The 22,636-nt window shown below is 27.5% G+C and overlaps 1 protein-coding gene across 1 annotated transcript in view; it reads left to right on the top strand.

Moving 5' to 3' along the window:
* Nucleotides 1-22,636, top strand: part of LOC136988636 (QRFP-like peptide receptor) — a 123,812-nt gene that overhangs the window by 75,918 nt on the left and 25,258 nt on the right. The gene's annotated exons all lie outside the window — the stretch shown is intronic.

The raw sequence follows: 22,636 nt of genomic DNA, 5'->3' as shown, positions 1-22,636 counted from the left end.
AGTAAAAATAATAAGCTCAACACTACTGTTTGGGCGCTAGAACAGGAAGAACTTCTTAACAATAAAAACCAAGGAGAAAAATTAATTTCAAATATACATAATTTGAAAACGAATACAAAAAGATAACTTGGAACTTTTATTACGTCTTTTCATGTTACAGGAAAAGAAAAACAAGCGAAGTCGACCGTTCCTTCTTGCCTAAGATTGTGCATATTTTGAATTATGTTTTCGTTATTATTATTAAGTTTTTTACAAGCCACAATGCTAGAGGGACTTTTAAAAATAATTTTATATAGTTTCAGGCAGGAAAAAATAAATAAAGATCGACTCTTCTAGTGCTTAATTGCCTTGTTCTTGTAGCCTGACTATTTTTTTTTATTTGTTTTCAAACAATGTATATTTTGTAAATATAATTTACATTCCACTCTATATTTAGTGATCGTTTTTCATATAATGCATTTATAAAGACTATTTATAAAAATTTCATGTTAACACGAAAGTTAATTGAAGAATTTTTGTTACATATCGAATATATTTACGAATTCGTTGCTTACAGAATTAAAATAAAACACAGAAGACTTTTTCCTATTTTTATATCGTTATCATCATGACAGATTTACATAAATATAAATATATTCTGTCAGAGTGTGACAAGTTCAAGTATTTTTCTCAATCTTTTGAGATAGAAAAATCTTCAGAATCGTAATCCTAGCAATTTCTCCATCCCATTTTGTAAGTTATCTTACGTTTCCTCTTTTTCCTAATGATTTTCTTCTTGTAAACAACATATTAAATTTCTGTTGATTTTGTTTTAAACGTCGTAGCGTCCAAATAAAATAAATTAATGATGTAAATTTAAAATACAAGTAAAATATTTTTAGAAATATGATTTTAATTAAAGACAAGTAAAAATTTTTCATTTTTAATATAAATTTTGGATACTGCCGGCATTGAATTTTAATAATTAAAATCTTTTGCAAATTTAATTACTAAATGCGATCATAAAATGCTCTTGTTTTCTATGAATTATTCATATTATTACAGAGAAACTTTTCAGATTTATTATTAAAGTTTAAGTCACTATTAAAACTCTACTAGTCGGGATCATTTATTAAAATTTAACTAGTAGTAAATTATTTTTCTTTAATTAAAATCTTTTTAGATTTTTAACTGTTATAAAATAGCAAAAAGCGTAATTTTTAGAGTATGTGTGGGTTTTATAAAAAAAAATTATAAATGTTAATATCGAGTAATATCGAGTAAAATCGTCATTAAGTCCGACTCTACTGGAAATACACACGAGCCTCTTTATTTCCCCACCCCTTGACTTTAACCACCAAAATTTAATAGCATCAATCCTCCTAATATATAAACCTCCCTGCAAAATTTCAGAAATTCTCGACTAAAAGCACGGAAGTTATTAAGATTCAAACAAGGTAAACAAAATCGTACACATACGCATATACACACACTAACATCCATACATACGAGTACGGAAATCTTCCTCCCCCGAATGTTTTTTGCATTTCTCGACGTTTAAAGGTTTCCTGAGTCCAAAAATGAAAAAATCTGGGAGTCATTTTTTTACTGATCGCCATACTTTCCCCTTGTTATATATAACAGTGCATAAAAAGTAAAAATAATCTTTAAAACTTTCTAAGGGAACCCCCATAAATTACGCCCGTCGCACATACCTACCCTAAAAATTATGTAATGCATATTTTTGATCAACCTCTTTAATTGTTTAAGGAATAACACACAGTATGGATTATCGAACATTACATTATTTAATTAACTATACGCATAATGTTCAAAGTAATAACATAAATAGGACAGTTATCTACACAACACTTCAAAACAAACGTGAATCATTCTGTTACCCAATGATCGAGACTCTAGCATTACGTAACGTTTCTGTAAACACCCCACTCCGTTGTAATGCGTAACAACGATTACCTGCACACCCATTAAACCGTACATGCGTTACGCAATTTATGGACAGCCCCTAATCATCAAATTCCGATAAATAAATGCAATAAGTTGAGCACATTTTACGTTTCTTTTTCTTTCTTTTGTTATTTCTAAATATCAAATTAAACTTTAAATATTAGGAAAAAAGTATAAAGAGAATGTCAAAATTTTGTTTTGCTTTTTTAATATTATGTGTACCTTTTGACAATATCAATAATGTATTTATATAGACGTATATATTGTACAGCACTTATGGTAATATTTCTTTATTTAAAGGTAACATTCCGAATAGATTAAATAATTAGTTACCAGATGGTTTAAACTAGATATTAGACAATTTTATAGTAGTTCTAAGACCGTCATCTCTCTTCTCCACTAATAGTTTTTACATTGAGCGTGGTCCTAGGTAAGTGTGAACTTTTAAGGTTACTTTTAAAAAAAATTTATATCATGTAAAAACAGTATCACACAATACTTGCTTTGTACAAGTTCTAGTATTCTATCGATCATGGTAAAGAGTCATAAACAAATAGCATAAATATCGATCATGGTAAACGATCATAAACAAATATCGACGACTGTACTAATATATTTGTGCTTGTCTAGGCAGAAATCTAAATTGTATATGCCTAAAGCAGCAATGTTCTTCGAATATTGTGATTGATTTTTAGATACCGATTTCTAGAGAAAAGCCATATAAGCATATTTGTACCTGAAGCAGAATCAAAATATTTAGCAAATAACTTTACAGTTATTCCTTACTTAACGATTACAAAGAAAGATACGAATACATTTATAATTATTTACACTTGAATTTTCTTCACGAACTGTATAATTGTAGGAAGTTGCAATAAAAATAATATTAACTGAATTCTTTTCTTGAAATCTGATAGATATAATTTGCATTTATCCAATTCCAATAACACGAACGTACAACCACATTAAGAACACGTAAGACATCATTTAATGTGAAAGTAAACAGGTTTCCTCCCTCAAAAAATTGGCATTTTATATTCTAATCTTTTTTTGCCAATGTTCTAAATCAGTCCTGCCAAAACTCCGACTGTCGGGCGAAATTCGGCCCGCGAACATATTTGACTTATTACTTATATACCGAAACTAGGCCTATTTCTATCATTTATAACTATAAAATGTATAAAATATTTATGACCCGCATACTTAACTTGTGAGAAATTTGGTCGGCCAATCGAAAAATTTGGGCAGTATTAATCTAAATAATCTACATTTTTAAAGAAAATTTGTCTTATTAAAAAGTTTTGAAATTAATAATTATCCTGGTTATGCCACTGATTATAGATTTTTATATAATATATAATGTAGCCTATATAAATCTTTGATAAACCGTTTCATTAAAGCTTTGAATAATAAAAAAATTAAATAGGTAAAGGTAATTTAAAAAGAAATAAAATTTGTAGGTTATATTTAAAGTATATTTGTGTAATACAACAGTTAAGAAAAAAAGTTAAAATTAGTGTTTTTAAAGAATAAAAATTTTATCATAAAAATGATTTTTAAAAAATTCACGTTTTGTTTATTACAGAAAAGATAAGATATTGTCACTTCCATAGCATTAAAATTGGAAGAAATAGCGGTTATTGCCTCCGGACTTGAATAACCAATTTCTATATATATATAGAAAGACAAATTTTTCGTTATATATTCATAGAAAAACATATCGAAAAGTCGAAAAGAAAGTAAATGTCATCTGTAAATAAATTATATATTTTTAAATAAAGCAGATATTCAGATAAAACTATTTTATTGGTTTATTTTAATAATTTTGTCTGTCAACTAACAAATAATTAATTGTTTATTTAATATCTAGTTCCATGTTTTTGATAAATACTGCTACAACAATAAATTAATATATGATTGATTAACAAAGAACTTAAATATTATCATTAAAATTTATAAATCGCATTTTGATTAGTGGTTTGACTACGTGTTTGATGTTCGTATGTAAGATATTTTAATGTAGTAAGATTTAAAACAGTAATTAAAACTGATAAAGATGTACAGAAATGATTTATTATTTTAGCAAATTCAACGAAGTAATCGATTTAGTATTGTCTAACAGATAGCCTGTGTTTATTTTCAAAAGCATTTGGAAAATTGAATGAAAATATTGATAGTAAGTTAAATTCTTCTATAGATAATTCGCATATATTCAAGTAAAATAAATAGTCATGTGAATAATCGATTAAATATATATATATATATAAGAAAATACTGAATAAATATAGATATGGCAAACTATTACTTAACTGATATTAATAAATGAATCAATGTTCTAGTTCTTAGTGAGACGGAATGGTCAACTGCTTATTAGGGAATTCTTCACGAGAAAGATAAATGATCTTTTCTGGTCAACACTGACATGATTTACAGTTATCCTATTCTGTACTTCCGTTCAAAGCTGTAAATATGAGATACATTTTTAAGTCATTTTTAATGTGTTGAATTAACTAATGCTTTAAAATTTATTGTGATGTTAGGGAGTAATTTTTCATTTTTTACAGCAACAGGGAATTAAATAATAATTTTCGAATTATTAACCAGCAGTAAAAATTCTTTTTCTACTTTCTTATAATATATTTTTATTATTTCTATTATATCATGGAGAAAATCAATCAGAAACAAAAATAAAAAATTCGGCATCGGATGTTGAAATGAAATAAAATGATAAATCTGTTAGTTCTCATCTCGTTATAGAATTCTTCATTTATACGAGTTGGGTTTTATTTAAATTATATAAATTTCTATCTTTTATACAAATTACCGAGTAATTAACAAGTGATCGAGTTTATTTTCATTTTATATTTATTTCTCAGAAGCAAAATTTAAAAAGCAATTGCATTCTTTTTAAATTTGCTTCTATGAATAAAGTCCATCTATCATTCACTTTCTCCAGGCTTTTCATGGCTTATTTGACTTAAAAAGTGTTTTCTGCCATCATAAAAATTTAACATAAGAAAAGAATATGCCTCCGTAAGTGTACGTTGTTGCTTTTAAAAGCTAACTCATAACTATTATGATATGTCATACTAAGAATTTATCTTTAAAAAATGGTTTGCATTATGTTTCCTTTCTTTTAATGAAATGAACATAACTTTCACGTCTTTCTAATGCCTAACATACCTAAAGTAACAAAAGAAACTATTGTTAAATATTAAATACATTTTGCATCAAAAAATTGATAAGTAAACTTTTTTCTTACATTTATTTTTATAGTTCAAGCAAGTTAATGTAAAATTCTCTTTGTATTAGATATTTAGAAATAATTTATTTTTAAGATAATGATAATTATGTACATTCTTATTCAAGTTTTCATAACAATTATTAAACGATTACAAACTAGAATAAGCATTCAGTTGATTAATATCTATGGGGAGAATTACAAATAGTGTATTTTAAATTCCTGTAATTCGTACAGTATAATTTTACGTTTAATAATTACAGCAAGTAATTGATAAAAACAATAACTGTCACCTGTGTACAGTACAGCAATTACAATTAATCAAGTTTAGAAGAGTAACAATTTCTTTGTTTTTTAAGCCATGTATTTTCGTTTCGTAAAATTCATAAAAATTTGCTATTTTTATTGATTTCTTTTTTACTTGGGAATTTGTTAAGTTGGAGACAATAAAAACCTTCAGTTTAAATAACCTTTACTTTAATAAAAAAATAAAATAAAGAATTCAATTTCCTTTGTTGTATAAAATTAATTTTTCTACTAAATTTTAATTAAAATCTTTCTTAATAATAAATATTTGTTCTTTATAATCGTTTTTATTGTCTTTCTATATAAAATACAAGTATTGGTAAAATTGCTAAAATGAAAAACTGACACAATGTTTTTCAGTCCATGTCTTTGTTCAAATATCACAGTAATTAATATTTATAATTAGTTTCTATATTATTTGTAAACTTTTATAATTGATGATTATATTTTAATCTTATTTACTGGATTAGTATCTTTCAAAAATTTTCTGTAATTACATGAATAAATCAGTAAAGTATTTAAATTTTAAGTATTTAAGTAAGTGAATAAATTTACTGTATTTGTGAAATTTATAGAAATTATTTTATTTTAGTTTATTGATAATTTTATTTGTAGAGTTAGATAGAGAATGGAGTTATATGGATGAAAGCCGAGACATCTTATGGGCAGGAGGCCCCGATTAATTACATATGAACTTCCGATTCAAACCGGAAATCACGTTATTTCAATTCAAAATTTTTCCCCTAAAAGGTGTTGGATAGATGACCGGCACGACTCCATCGTTAAAGGAAAAGTATGACGTACAGGGGCAAGCCACTACTAATGTGAAATGGAGAACATATATTTTAAATGAAATTAATTAAAAATTATGATTAAAAATTGCAACCTGGCATATTGCTCGTTTTAACTGTAGTAAAGCTTAAAAGACATATAAAATATTAATTTCTCTGCCAACAATGATAAATTATACACTTAAAATAATTAACAATTTTAAAACGTACTTTATTGAATTTAAATAAAATAGTTACTAACTTTTTTTAAATTAAATTTATTTTGGAATGAGAAATACCATAAGGAATATGAAATTCTTGAATGTTGAATACCAATTCTGCGATATTTTAATTTCTAACAACCAAAAATATTGAAAAAATTTAGAAAAAGTGTTTTAATTGTAAATTATTCTGCAATTTATGTGGATTTAGTGACTTTTGTTGTTTTTGATATTTGTAATTTTCTACAGAAAATGCTGTTTTATATTCTGTTAAAACTGATCATAAACTCATTGGTTATGCACGCAATCTCTAGCAGATGGCATTAAAAATGCAATGCTTTTTTTATGGGAAGATCATTTTTCAAAAATTCTCAAAAACGGAAGTAGATGGAACCAAACGGATTTTTGCTTTAGAATCCTGTGTAATTCTTCTATTAAGATGCGGTTCAGAATTTTGAAAATCAAATTCATTAATTTTTTACACGTTTTCGACTTTAAAAATTCGTATAAAATTAACGAATTCGATTTTCAAAATTCTGAACCGCACGTTAATAAAAGAATTAAATAGGATTCTAAAGCAAAAATTTGTTTGGTTCCATCTACTTCCGTTTTCGAAGGAATTTTTGCAAAGATTTTTTCCATGGAAAATTTTCTAAATGAAAAATAATAATAGTGATATGATATCGAAAAATTAATTAATTAAATTATTACAAGTGATAGCCAAAAGGACAAATAAAAAAAGGAAATATTATTTTACTTATAAATATAATATTTATAGTATTAAATAATTATTTAATAATATATAAATAAATTTATTATATTATTTATTTATTAACATTAATAAATCCTAATTCATTAATTTGTGTTTGTAATACTAATTTTTTTTCTTTAATATATAGGTTATTCTGCATACTATCTTTTAGAATTACAAAAGTTAATATTATTGATTACAATATTGATATTATTGAGTTTATTTTGAAATAATTATATATATATACTATCAGGTATGTCCAGAGTTGCTCCGACAAAAAATAACAACAGCACAGATTAAGATTATTAGATTATTTCGTACTTCTAACTCTTCTATTATATTATAGTATTTGACTTATTTTTGTAAGCAGAGTTTAAAATCTGCTACTCATTTGCACCTTTCCCCATTAACTCTACATCTGCGATTGTCGAGAATTCGGAAAACTGAGGGGTCACGAAGGGGAATGAAGAGCTTGGTCAGGGGTTAGAGGAGAGAAAGGTCACTACTTTTCAGACTGGACATATGCGGAACGGACGTTGAATTCACCTGTGCTTGTGATCGCCTTTCTTTCTAGTTCAATTGTTGTATTATTAAAATTTGTAATATTATCGCTGTGATAAACCCTTAAGAGGGTTTATCACAGCGATTAAAATTTCTTTAAATTGTGTACAGTACAGGAATAAAGAATTTTAAAATGCGTTAGATTGATTACTCTGTATGATAAACTCTTACGTAAGATAACCTTTCTAGTTATATAAATCAAATACTATAATATAACAAACATTAAGACGAAAACCATGTAAAGAGTTTGTTTATTTCAGCCTACCATTGTCATGTTTATCGCGATACTCAAATGGTACGAAATGGCACAATTTCAGTAGTAGTCGTTGACCTCCTCCCGGAAGAGAGTACGGTCAACGACCACTAAATTAATACCGGTCTACTATTAATATTTGAAAAATTATCCGTATTAGACAGGTTGTGATCGAAGTTGCTAATCTTAACCGTAACTTCATATAAGACTTGTTTAAATAAAAATTGCTGTATAAATGCGAGAATAATTACGTTCATGTGATCCCATTATTAAAAAAAAAACTGGTGAAATCAAGTTGAAAAAAGTAGCGCTCAGCAGAAGGGTCTAAGTAAAAGAAACTTTTGAGAGTTGTGGTAGAAGAATGGTGGAACCGGATTTGACAATAAGAATCAACATGTAAATAAAGTGAACATTACACAGACTACAACTATAGAAAGTTTTGGATGAAGCAATGTTGCCATGATAATAAATACAAAAAATAAACATCGGCACAGAAAAAGACTTTGAGTTATACTTTGTCCCTTGAAATTGTTGCATGTACTGTACCTGTACATTAATTTGGCTGAACGGTAGAATGTCTTTAAGCAGTATCAGTGAAGGAAATTTAGAGCAATGGATTTATGAGTTAATAAGGAGAGATGAAATCTGGGGAGGAGCGATTTCGTGGTTAAGCATGTCCTGGTAAATTTCGCGTTTATAGAAAAACTATTAGAATTAGTTTGGTTTATTTGATTATGTGAGCGATCTGCCGAAGAGATGCAATCTGGGAAGACTTTTATAGAAAGCTGGTCCCTATTTAGGTGCTACTAATGTAAGAAAAACTTAGAAAACTCCATGTAGCCAGCCCGCTGGCCATAAACGAACCCACGACCGACTACCAGTGTTCGGTAGTTTTATCCACTCGGTTACTGGAGGATACTTATTCTGCTGTATCTTGAAAAAATTGTAGACCTATAATTTCCTACTGTCTTCCGTCTGCTGTCTGTCCTGCCCTCGTTAATCTCGAGTACAGAATTAGGTAGATAAAATTTATGACAAAATATGTACAGCCTAAGAGCAGCAGACCCAGATTAACTATATACGAACTACTGATTTGTATCGCAAGTCACGTTATTTCAATTTAAAAATTTTCTCCCGAACGAAGTTAAATACATTAGATAGAGTTAGATGACCTAATAAATAGGATTTAACAATTTGGAAGATTTATCACACCAAGACCGACAGAGAGAAGAACCATATCTTTTACAAAAAGTTAGTCTTTTATAATCACATTTCAAACTTAGGTAAGGATGCATTTCGGGTACAAGGACCCCTCATCAGCTTACAAACACATGGCACCAACATAATAATTATAACTAATAGTTAACCAATACAAAGAAATATCTAATATATACAGTGTACTGTATTTACAATTTTTAATGTAACCCATATACTAAAGAACTAAAACTATCGAGCATAAAATTTTTCAATATACGTTAAAACTCGAAACAAAAATGAATATTCAGGAACTTTACAACGTTAAAATTCTATCACACTCTTCTAAGGAATTCAAGAAACTTAACCTATGTTCTCCACATTTTCTAACCTTTCTATATAAGTATAAAATATATTAATTACGAGTAGCTTAAGACAAGAATATAAAAATAAAATAAATTTATTTTAACATTATTTAAAAACTTATAAAAGCAATAAAAAGTAAGGAATCTAAATTAAAACGAGCAATTATTTATTGTGACATCGTCACAATGCCAAGCTGCAATTTTTAATCATATTTTTAATCTATTTAATTTGAAATATATGCTCTCCATCTCAAATTAGCAGTGGCTTGCCCCTGTACATCATACTTTTCCTTTAACTACAGAGTAGTGCCGCTCATCTATCAACTCCTTTCAGGGGAAAAGTTTTCAATTGAAATAACATGACTTCCGGATTGTATCGGACGTTTGTATATAGTTAATAGGGCTTCCTGCCCCAAGTTTTCCATATCTGCTCTTGAGTTTCATTTATATAACAATGTTTTCGAGATTAAAAAAGACGGATGGACAGTGGGCGTTTATAGGACTACAATTAAAAAAATTGTAGACCTATAATTGCTTCAAAATGAAATTGAATTACTTTAATTTATCAGTTTTATGTTATTATATTTTCTATTACTTAATATTTCGTATTTTCATAAATTATCTTCGAATTTTCACTATGTTAAAAATCGATAAAAAAGTGTAAAAATTAAAATTGAATACTAGAAACGTATTCAGGTAATAGAGTTTTGGATATCGACGTTCTTCGACGTCGATTTATGCAAGTTTGATAGCGCATGAAAATAGAATTTTAATGTAATACTGTGATATAAAAGCGTTGATATACAAGATTCTTATACTTGAACACGTCAGAATTTAAACTCTCGACATCTGTATATCGCGATAATATAAAAAATTTGACAAATATTTTATCATTTCTCAATAAATTTCTATTACACACATATATATTATATATATAAATATAATGCACTCCTTTTCATTATATATTTTTTGCCAGCTTTATGTATTTAATTAAAACATGATAAATTATTTTAAAAGGAATTTATGTAGATTAATTAATAAAAATATTTACTTGAGTATTAATTTCAAAATTTTATATTAAATCTTATAAACATAATTTGCCAACAAAAGGTTTTTATATTAAAGATTTATACAGATTTCCTATTACGTATATCAAAGTAATTAATATAAGAAATCCATAAAAGATCATCTATAAAAAAATTAATATATTGGTTTACAAAAGTTAAAATATTACTTCCAAAATATTAAACTATATTAGAATTTTATATAATACGATGAGTAAATAATAAACGTATCGTTTTATTCTATTATTTAGAATTTTTAATATAGGTCTTTAATAAATAAAGTCTTTATTGTTAGTATTCCAATTATAGATTTTTTAGTATTTTCCTTTTGATATATATTTTCCCAAATTCATAAAATGATTACTAACAAGAATTGATTTCAATTTCTATATCGCTAAAGCCAATTCAGAATTTATTTTTGAAAATAACCTTTATTTTATTCCTTCAATTTTTCTAATAACTTTCAAACTGTTTTGATTCGCTCATCTTATTATTTTAAAAATAATTGGAGTTTAGGGTGCTGTACATGCAAGCCTTGATAATCGTTTTTCATATTCGTTTTTTTTCAATTTGAAGAGGTTCCCACTAGATATGAGGACTACAATACATATGTACACTACAATATCTACATATCTACACTAGATACATATCTACACTACAATACATATCTACACTACATATCTACACTACAATACAGGGGAAACCAGTAATTAGGTTAACAAAAATGACAATGAAATTTCTGATTATTTAACAATTCAACTTTATCAGGAAAACCGTTTTATAAATGGTATTCTTTTAATAATTTTAATAAAATCGATATAAGCTTGTGTTATTAGGAGAGTATTAACTGTTTAAAAAATATTATAAGTTTAAATTCAGTCTATTAATATTGAATAGAAATAATTACATCAATTATTTCGTAATTTTTTTACATGAACATTAACTTAACCGAAATATTTTTAATTTAAAATTGAACAGATCGATTCAAAATGGAGAAAATTTTAAAGATAAAAATGATGAAAATTTTTATTGTTATTTGACATGTAAATCTCTACCAATTACAGCAGATACAATAGTTTATATAGAATTCTATTCCAAATTTAAATTTTGTACACACAGAATCTTACATGACTGCATTTTTTAGATATTCTAAGTCTTCTCTGCCCTAAGGTAGGTCAAATCTCTTAAGAATCGAAGATATTTGTTTTACAAAAATCTATATGTTATAAATTTGAATACGGAGGCTGTCGTAGATGCATGTTGGGACAATATATAGTCTATTATAAAAGAACTCCTGTCACCTAATGGTTGTATCCACTGATAAAGCCATAGCGAGCAGAAATGCATGTGGATTCTAATGGGAGAAAAAACGTTAAATAAATGTTTAATTTTTGATTGTTATTTGGTTTTTTTTGTCGTAAATCTCTCGAATTCGAAATAGAACGAGTATAACATTTACTTGATAAATATTTCTGAAAATGGTTTATTTTTAGAATTATATATATATATATATATATATGTTACAGTCGAAACCGGTTTTAGTTAGAACGCGTTTTAACTAGTTGAAACTAGTTTATACTGGATGTCTTTGTTAAAACCCGTTGTGTCTAGTTAAAACTAGTTTTAACTCAAATTCATTTTTGATAGCAGTAAATTCTAGTTATAACAAAGACATCCAGTATAAACTAGTTTCGACTAGTTAAAACGCGTTCTAACTAAAAACTGGTTTTGACTGCAACATATAGAGTGATTCGGGGTAAGATGGTAAGCGGGGAAGACGCCTACTTTTTGATATTTTCAAACGGTGACGTTAGATATTGTCATGTGTTTGTATGATGAATCGTTGGGCCAATATTGAGTGCGGAAAGCTGTAGTTGGCTACCGTTACCCCATTTTCTACATCCGAGAAGAATAAAAGCAAGATAAGAACGAAATTTTTGTTGTGAAATGTTTCTAGAATCATTTTAAAACTAAAAGTTAAAATATAATTTATTAAAAACTGCGAAAAACAATTAATGTGTGATGTAGTTAAGGTTCTAAAGTTTCCATTGTGAGCTACCGCCGATCCCGATCGGACACGCTAGAACACGTGACTCCGCCAGGCATCTTACCCCGACAAATGAGAAAGGTGCCACATTTTTCTTGGGGTAACATGCTTATGTTTGGTTAATTGAATTCCAATATGCCTATTTTTAATAAATTTTTATTTTCTCGTTTTATTGCAGGATATGTATAGAAATTATATAAGAACTTCTCAAAAAGGTTTTAGGACTGACAAGAGCTTTCAGCTAGCTATAGAGCATGTTAGAACGGGCGGAAACGTAACAATACTTATACTGCGCTGTTATACTTACTATGAAGTACTTTGTACTACATATGCGATAAATTAAATTTGGTTAAGATATTCGAAAACTAATTTTATGCAATTATATTTGTTATCTTACCCTAATGGCATTTGGCATCTCACCCGGATACTCAGGGTGAGATGCCTAAAATGCCAGACAGTAAAAATGTCGTCATTGCAAACACAATATACAATTATTTTTCATATACTCCAAAGTTTTATTTGAAAAACATGTTCAAGAATATGAAATTTTCGTTAGAGGCCTCCAAAACCCAAATTATCGCTATAATTTCCTTCATAAGCAAAATGTTAGGCATCTTCCCCCGAATCACTATACATAACTTTATTTCCCCCAAACATATTTATGTAGCTAAAATTAGTTTTAACTAATGTTAAAAGTTAAAACTAGTTTTATCTAAAATCAAAACATGTATACCAGTAAATTAACTAGACAAAACCCGTTTTATCTAGTTAAAACTAGAATTTACGCTAGTCAAAAATGAATTTGAGTTAAAACTAGTTTTAACTAGACAAAACGGGTTTTAACAAAGACATCCAGTATAAACTAGTTTCAACTAGTTAAAACGCGTTCTAACTAAAAACGGGTTTTGATTGTAACATATACAACCGATCCCATTGTTTTAAATTTATCTTTTATATATATTTTATAAAACAAAATCCTTTTTGTCTTGTTGTTTGCCAACATATTTTGAAGTTCTTCAAATGGATTCTATCTAAAATTTTTGGGGTATAAATTCGATAAACTTAAGTGCAATCTTAAACCAATGTTTGCTTAAACTCTCTCATTGGGCAATTCAATATTGCCAGTAAATAGAGTGTAAAAGAAGATAATACAGTAAACTTTAGCTAATATATCGGAGGTTATCCGAGTTTATGAAAGTCCGAGTTAGCTGGGTGTTTTCTCTAAAAATGCGAAAAACCAGAAGGTGAAAATATAGTACAGTAATTTACTATAATCAGATGTTTTACTGGGCTTAGTATCAATAGATTATATTGCTAAATTTATTATTACAGGAAAATTTTAATTTTGTATTAAATTAGATATGTTTCAATATTTTTAACTGTCTAATTTTAAAATAAAATATTATTTTCTACTTATTAAATAAAATTAAATAATTTCTAAATATAATTTTATATTGGTATGAAAAACTTAAAAAATTATAGAAACTATCTTAATGTAAATATAAATTAAATTAATTTAAATTTTTTAAAGATATATTTATAAATTATTTAATTTTTATTTAATAAGAATTAAAAAATTATTTTATTTCAAAATAAAATATAAAATAAGTTGTAAAACTTCTTATTTATAAACGAATTCTAACTTAAGTTTATTTATTTAAAATTTAAACAAATTATGTATGTAATATATAATTTTAATTGCCAGATTATTTATTATAATAGAGTAATTAAATGTTTAAATATTCAAGGTATTAAAATTTTGTGTTAATCTGCCGTGTAATTTATTTGTTATTCTACGGTCGAAATTGTAGATATGGTTGTCCTTTTATTGTACTGGGTCGGGATGTCACGGTCTCTACTGTGACCTTTGACACAACTGTGACCTTCCGATTATGTTCGAATGAAAGGTTAAAGTTGATGATTGTCTTTTGTGTCTCGTAAATCGCTCTACTCATTGTATCCAATTTATTTCTTTGTTTTTATATTCGTATCTATCTATCTAACTAACATAATTAAGTGCAATAAACCTACTTTAACGTACGGAAAACGTACGTTAAAGTTCTTATTCTGTTTCTGTTCTATATCTAATACACCAGAAACTAAGCAGAGAATTTCTCTTAGCCGATAATAGAAATAATCACAAATGCAAACGAAGAGCGAAATGTCATATCTAGTCAATACGAAATTTGTCGTTATCAAGGCAAAGTTAGAAATCAGTCGCAAACTCATCATTTTTATCCATTTTTTTGCAATTTAATTCGAATTAATCTGTCGAATCCAGCAATTAGCAAAATAACGTCACCAAAATTTCATTTTCTACTTGATGTAGTATAAAAGCGGAATTTATAACTAAGGAAATGTAGAAATATTTTCAGCTCTTTTTTTCGGTCTGTTTCATTACATTCCATACGAAATTTCCTTACAAAACATTACGCTTTTTCCCCCTAATTTCTATTTCTGAAATATTTACTAGTTATGTAAAAATCAAGCTTAGAGTTTCGAATATTGCTAACAATGAATATCTATACTATCCCATTGAATCAATGTTGAATTCCAGCTCTAATTACATGATTTACATGTAATTAGAGCTGGATGTATGAATAAATTAGGAAACTTCTCACTCAGTGACCTTTCACCTATCTTAGAGCTCTACATTCTTTTTAATGCCTACTTAGATTATATTATTCTAAACTTTTAATTCATGCTGTATTGCTTATGCGGATGACATCAAAACCATTAATTCTGATCCTTGTATTCGAACAGATGACCGTTCCATAATATATCCACTGATGGATTCGTACGACTTGAAAATGAACATGGATAAATCGGTTGCCAAGTGCTTCTCGTTAATCCGAAGCACGAATCCTCCTATCGATTATGTTCACTCTGTTAATGATCTTGACGTTATTTTTAACAAAAAATTTACCCTCTGGATGTCAGATTGGATTTCTTACGAAAAAACTGGCTCTTCGAAGAGGTGTGATTCGACGTCATCGTCATCTCATTTCCTTTCGAGCCTTCTTTTCCGAATTTTTAATTTATTGTCAATTATTGTTTACCACTTCGGGTTACAGCACGCCTTCCCTTTTACATAGCCGTAGGGTTTCTGTAGAGCTTAACAAAACTTTTTTCATTCAAGAAATTGTGTCACTTACCTTACATTTATAGCGACGTAATTGCCGGTTCTAGACTTGAACTCCCTAATCTATCTCTCAACATTTCTTACTTTGATCGTATTTTATAAATAAGTATTTTAACGAATGTTTTCCTTTCTCTATAATTTACCTTCACCTGTTTCAAGCCCAATCACTAGAAATAGCTCCTGTATAGTATACATAACCCAAATTTTTGACTAGTAATTCGTCATGAGCGCCTTCTTCCCCATAGATAAGCATCTTTATCTTGACTTTAGTAATTTTTGTCTTTTTACATATTTATCATACTTGTTTTTTACATTATGTATATTTTAATTGATCCACTTTATAATTTTGTTGTTTTCCTTAAGTTTTTATTTTGTATTTTTAGTGGGGTTCTTATTGTAAGTATTAAAGTCATCTCTGGCCTAGGGCATTACTCGAGCTCGTAAAAATAAATAAATATTATTAATTGAATAAATATTCGAATTTGTAATTAATTAAGCGTAGTTTAATTACTTCTGTTTTGTTTCATTGTATATATCTTTTACATATTTGTATTATTGATATTTTTTAAGCTACTGTAAGAAAATGATTTTACTAAAATGTTAATTCCCTAATGGCAAAAATGCTTAGTTACATTCGAAGATGAAGTCAAAAGGTATATTGATGTCTTTTAAAAATTTAATTTAATTCATTACTGTTGAGTCTTTTATCCAATTATTTTATATAAGTTAAGAAAATATATAAGAATACATTATTAGAAGCTATAAGTACTAGCTTGATTTATAAAATACAAGCGATCCTCATTTAATTTTATCTTAATTTATCTTCATAAAAAGTGAAAAAATGTGCTTTGTTACGAAATAAATAAGCTTGTTAAGAATTATAAATTAATTAATTTAAAATTTTCGAGAGACTCTTGACCTTGAGGTTTGCATAGCTTTTGCAAACTTTCCGCATTCAGATTAGAATTTATGATAATTTTTTTATATAAATAACATTAGTTATTGTAATATACATACACATTGATTAAATAACTTATAAATAATTTGTATAAATTTTAAGGAACGAGCAATTATTTATAGTTACGCCGGGCTGAAATTTTTCCTCACAATGCACTTTAGTAGTCTTGCTCCTGTGCTGTACATCATACTTTTCCTGTTAATAATGAAGCATGCTGGTCATGTATCTAGCTTCGTTCAGGAGAAAAAACGTTATTTACAGTCTGAATCAATGTTCTATAATAAATCGGGGCCTACTGCCTCTACGATTTCTGTATCTGGTATCAAGTTTTATCTAATTCTATTCTCGAGATTAAGGAAGGACAGACAGCTGACTGACGACAATGGGGAGTTTATAGGCCTTACAATCGATTATTGTGCAGCAATTTTTTTCAAATTGCTGCACAATAATCGATTGTAAGGCAAAAGAAAATGCTGCAATTTAAAATAATACGAATAAATTAATAATTCTTATTGTTCTTAGAAATTTAAATGAAATAAAATGTTCAGAATGACGAAAAAGTTCCATAACCGAAATACACACCTCACAACTAGCCTTTTCTTCCAGCTATTGCAAGAGTCGATGTTCTTTTCCTCCCTGTAGTGGACTTTCTTGAAGAATGTACTTCGTCAACTATGGAAGTTTTCATCATGAACATATTTTATTGTTCTTTGAATTTTTTCGAATTAAAATGCGACGAAGCCTTTTTACAATATCTTTCTAATAACACTTATGTTACCAAGATTCAGCGTATAATACTTTCTTACACATCATTTTAAATTCCACCCACTAATGACTGAGTGGATAAAGCCAACGAGAACTATTTTAAATTCCGCTAAAAGTCGCTAAAGTTAAATGCTGTTTTTCCTCTAAAATTTAAATTTTTGACAATTCTTACATTAAATAACCTTTCACTGTAAGTTATTTTGTAAAGTCGAGAAACTATTGAGAGAGAAAAAATACTTAATATTTTAAATAAAACACACTTAATTTATTCTAGTTAATAGTAACTGTATTATCTTCGTCGGATGATAAAAAAGAATCAGGTTTGGCTCTTAAAATATCGCTTAACGTTTCAGTTGATAATTGCTTTTAAAAAAAATTAGTCAACGGCAAGAACTTTCTAAACTTAAATTTAATTTCCTCCTTGATGCAAACCTTTTCATCGGTATCACGATTGCTCCGATAATATATGTATATATTTATGAAATTCTTCTAAAATATTTGTCTTAAAGCTATGGGAAAAATGAATAAATATACCGGTAGTTTGATTGATCAGTAAAAATTGATAAACGGTTATGTTTTGCCTCTTAATTCTTTTACAGAATTGTTTATTATGCTTCTGAATGATAGTGTTTTATTAAATCAGATATCAAACCTCAATGTTTTACTCGTACTTCGTCCGTTGATACAGGTTGCAACCAATTACGGAAAATATCTCCATTCAATTAGTTCTCTGAAAAAATTATTCATATATCCCTTCTGTTTTCCATCAATGGCTCATTATTGAATGAGTGGATAAAACCACTGAACACTGGTCTCAAGTTTGTGCTTCACAAATGAACTGACCACGTGTGGTTTTCTAGATTTTCTTCAAATGTCTAAATCTAAACATAGAAAGTCCTTCCGGGAGGCACCTTCCCTTAGCGAATTTTGATTTCTGATCCCGGTTATTATATTGTTTAAGATATATTAACCGGGATCAGAGATCAAAATTTAATACCTCGCAGAAGCTAAAAGATTTTACTTTTTAGAGATTTTGGACTTTTATGGTAACTTATTCGACATTCCCTTTGCAATGACCACTTTATTTTTCTGTAAGTCTGTTTCTGCTCAAACATTTCTTGTCAGTCATTGGGACCAGTTTAGTCGATAGCCTCATCATTAAGGTCGAATATATCCCAGCTCTCGTCAGACTATTGTTGGATTTGAAGGTGTGAAGGAGGACGAAAATATAAAGAATCCCATTTTTTTTTAATTTAGTGTTTCTTCTACATGTGTGATAATTAACTATTGTCCTAATTATTTATTTTATATTTGTAGCTTATATTATAGTACTAGTTTCATAATATTAGATGTAAATCAATAGTGAAGTTTAGTTTCAAACAATTGATATTTTTGTTTTTCCGTGTAAACTTCATCGAAACAAAAGTTTTAGATATTAATGTTTTTAAAGCAGTCTAGGTTTTTTACACAGAAGAAGAATAAAGTTATGTGTATACAACACATCATCTGTTGCAGATCTTTCATTTTTCTACTAATCATTTACATATCTATCAGTCACATCATCTCAAACTCTGTATTTTTGACAGCAAATATGCTATATTTATATTTAATCATTTCTTTTGTCAATTGTTTCATGTTTCCAAACTTATAAAGAACTGTCAAAGTTAACTATTTACAGTATTGCATTCCCCTCCATCACATAAACTTTAGGATTTCAATGTTAAGACATTATTTTTCTTTCATTATTCTATTAATTATTATTAAAATAAATACTAAAATACCAATTACATTTAACTCATACTTTCATTGTTTTAAATGTTTTATTAAATTACTGTTACAAAACCTGTGATAAATTAAACAGGCTTTTAATAATGTAAATAATCGTTAAATAAATCAATAACATTTTTACTTAAAAGAATAAAAGGAATTAGATTAATCGAAAGAAAAGGTTGGGTTTTACTATAAAAAGTAAAATTTATGGTTTCGTTTTATAATATTGATTATTTCTCTTAGCAGTATCAGCTTTTAAATCAATTGAAATAACGGAATTCATTTTTCACGCTTGTTTTTTTTAAATATTATTAAATTAAGATCAAAAAAGAAGTCAGTGATAAATGAATTCAGTTAAATAAATAAATAAATAAAGATTTAGTTGGCATTATGTTTAAAGGAAACGAGTTTTTATAAAATTCAACATCACGTTTCTTACTATTTCCTTTATACATATATAAAGGAATGATATATCAATACCTAAATTATAATTATTTATATGCAATACTAATTTTTAAAAAGAATATTTTCGAATTAATTCAAAGTACTGATCGAAAAAACTAATTCAGGCTTTATCATAGGAGGCCAGTTAGGCCATTTGGATCACTCTTCACATTACGAAAACCTCAAAATATTAATGAAAAATTATTTATTGTATAATAAATAATTACATAATAAATTAATAAATTAATTTTAATTCGATCTTTCACGCTGATTTTATACGGTTTTATACAAAACTTCGAAAAGGTAAGTGGATCCTGAGCACTATTGTTATTGTTTCTCTTTCAATTACATTTATCATTTATATAATTTTAATGCATGTTAATAAAAATTAATTAATGAAAATAGTATTTGCCAGTATGCTCATTCTCGATAGTATTAATATCAGAATTTACTTGAAATCTGAATGTTATCAATATCAAGAAACACCAGAATATTAGATGTGAGTGCAATCTATCAATGGCATCTAAATGGCGAATTTTCATCAGATTGAGCATCAGATATAATCAATCTAATGGCCTTGTCAACTAGATTCCATCGAATCTCCGTAACATGAAAGATTAATATATTATATTGCCATTGTAAGATATAGATGTTATACTCATGTAGGATTTAGATCAATCAGCAGAATCAGTGGGAATTCAAAATAGTGTAGAAAGCTGTAAGAATTTATTAGAGTTTTTACAGCTTTGTACACTAAAGTATTAAAAAAAATCTAATTTACTACAGCAAGTCAATTTTTTAAGAATTAATTAAAACTTTATTATTAATTATTCAAGAAAAATAAATGTTGTATTTTGAAACTTTCATTTAATTAATTTTAGTTATTTTTCAATAGTAAAATAATTAGCCCTTAACCATTTGTTATTAAATTAATGTGTAATATAATGTGTATTAATGTGTATTATAAATGCTTATAGAATATTTGCATTTACCACTGCAATCAATAAAAATAATTTATAGTAAATTAATATAAGATTTAAATGCAGATTTTTAAATGTGAATTGTATTATTCTGTCAATTGTTATTTTGAAAAGGGAGGCAACGTTGATTTAATTTGTTCGAAATTAAAAATAATGATTTTCAAAAATTACTTCAAATATAATTCGTTTGCACCGATAACCTTTAAAGCTTAGAGTACACTCGTGATTTTTTTTATACGATCTAAGCACCATTCTCCATAATCATTTATGGAATAGACTGTTCCATGATGCCAGGCTCGCTGGTAAATTGACATAATTGAGACCAGCCATAATATATTGTATAAATACGGCATATAATGCGATTGCAAATATTATAACAGTAAGTCAAATACTCGTTATTTTTCCTCAATATGAATGTTTGGTTAATGATATCCCTTCAAACTTAATTATCACAAAAGAATTTCATTAATCATAGTGTAGATAATTAATTTAATCACCTTGTTTTATCAATTAATCGATTTTTGCATTTACGTAGTTAAAGTTAATATTTAAGATTTAGTTCATCATAATATATTGCGTAGTGTAAACGAACTAACCAAGAATTACAGCAAAAATCTTGTCTTTTTGCTAGTTTTATGGAAGTTCAGTAAAATACAGAAGTACAGGGTGGGAAATAAAGTCAATTAATACCCCTGCTACAGAATATAGAATAGAATATACCCAAAATTAATTCGCTCGTGTTAGCAACACATTAGACCAAGATGGAAACAGATTGATTTGATGTTACACGCACGGCCGCCATCTTGATGGAGGCCATATTGAATGCAACTCCGAAACTGTAAATGGGAAGGGGATCGTGTGACACTCATTTAGAGTCAGAATTTCACAAGGAATTGATTGTTGAACGATTTTATTGACCTATTTCAAACGGTTAAAGTTATGCACGTTACACGATGTGCTCAATGTTCATTTTTTGCGTGCATTCTATATTCTGTAGCAGCAGTGTTAAGTGACTTTCTTTCCCACCCTGTCATGATAATGAACAAGACACGACTGATTAAAGTTCTCTGAATTTGTATTTTTATTTTATTACAAGCAACTATCTAATTTTATAAAATTTCAAAAATATTTATCTTCGAAATCATTAATAATCTATAGCTCTTCAAGACAGAATTCCATCATTACTTTCACTAGAGTACTAAAAATAGTGGTAAACGTACACCGGAAGCAATAAATGAATTTTAAAAGAAATGTTCATTTAAGCCGATGTTACTGAATAGAAAAGAATGATATAATGAGATAAAATAAGGACATTAAAATTATAATAAGAATGCTTAGTAAATGTTTTCGCTCGATCAATCAAGGTTTTTCAGGCAGAAGAACAATGATTCGAAATACCAAAATAGCACATTTTAAATTGCAAAGGAATGGAATGTATTTAGAATATCTAACGTTTTGAAAGAATGTAAAAGATTGAATTACAATAAAAATATATTTCAAATTATGAAATCTATGCGAAGGAGGAAAAAGTGATTTAGTTTTCCTATGTTGATTTACAAGGATTTTGCATTCGAATTTGTAAGGATTCTCTACAAAGAATTAGTATTTTGTGATAGTATCCTAGTCTGGGAATAGTTTTCCATTATTACTAGGTTAGGTAATTCTGATGTAATCCTGTTATTTAATGTTCCTCTTTATGTTCTTTAATTCTTTCTTATACTGTACAAGCTGTAACACCGATGTAAAAGTAGTATTTGTACCTGAACTTAAAAGAATTTTGTATATCTCAGTAATATTTTTGTGGTAGTAGTTATGTTTACTGCATTGCAAAAGACACATTTTTTGGCATGTCTTGGA

The sequence above is a fragment of the Centruroides vittatus genome, unplaced genomic scaffold (assembly GCF_030686945.1).
Source record: "Centruroides vittatus isolate TY-2023 unplaced genomic scaffold, ASM3068694v2 scaffold_373, whole genome shotgun sequence".
NCBI lineage: Eukaryota > Metazoa > Arthropoda > Arachnida > Scorpiones > Buthidae > Centruroides > Centruroides vittatus.
The sequence above is the reverse complement of the archived record's forward strand: the minus strand, read 5'-3'. Positions and strand labels throughout refer to the sequence as shown.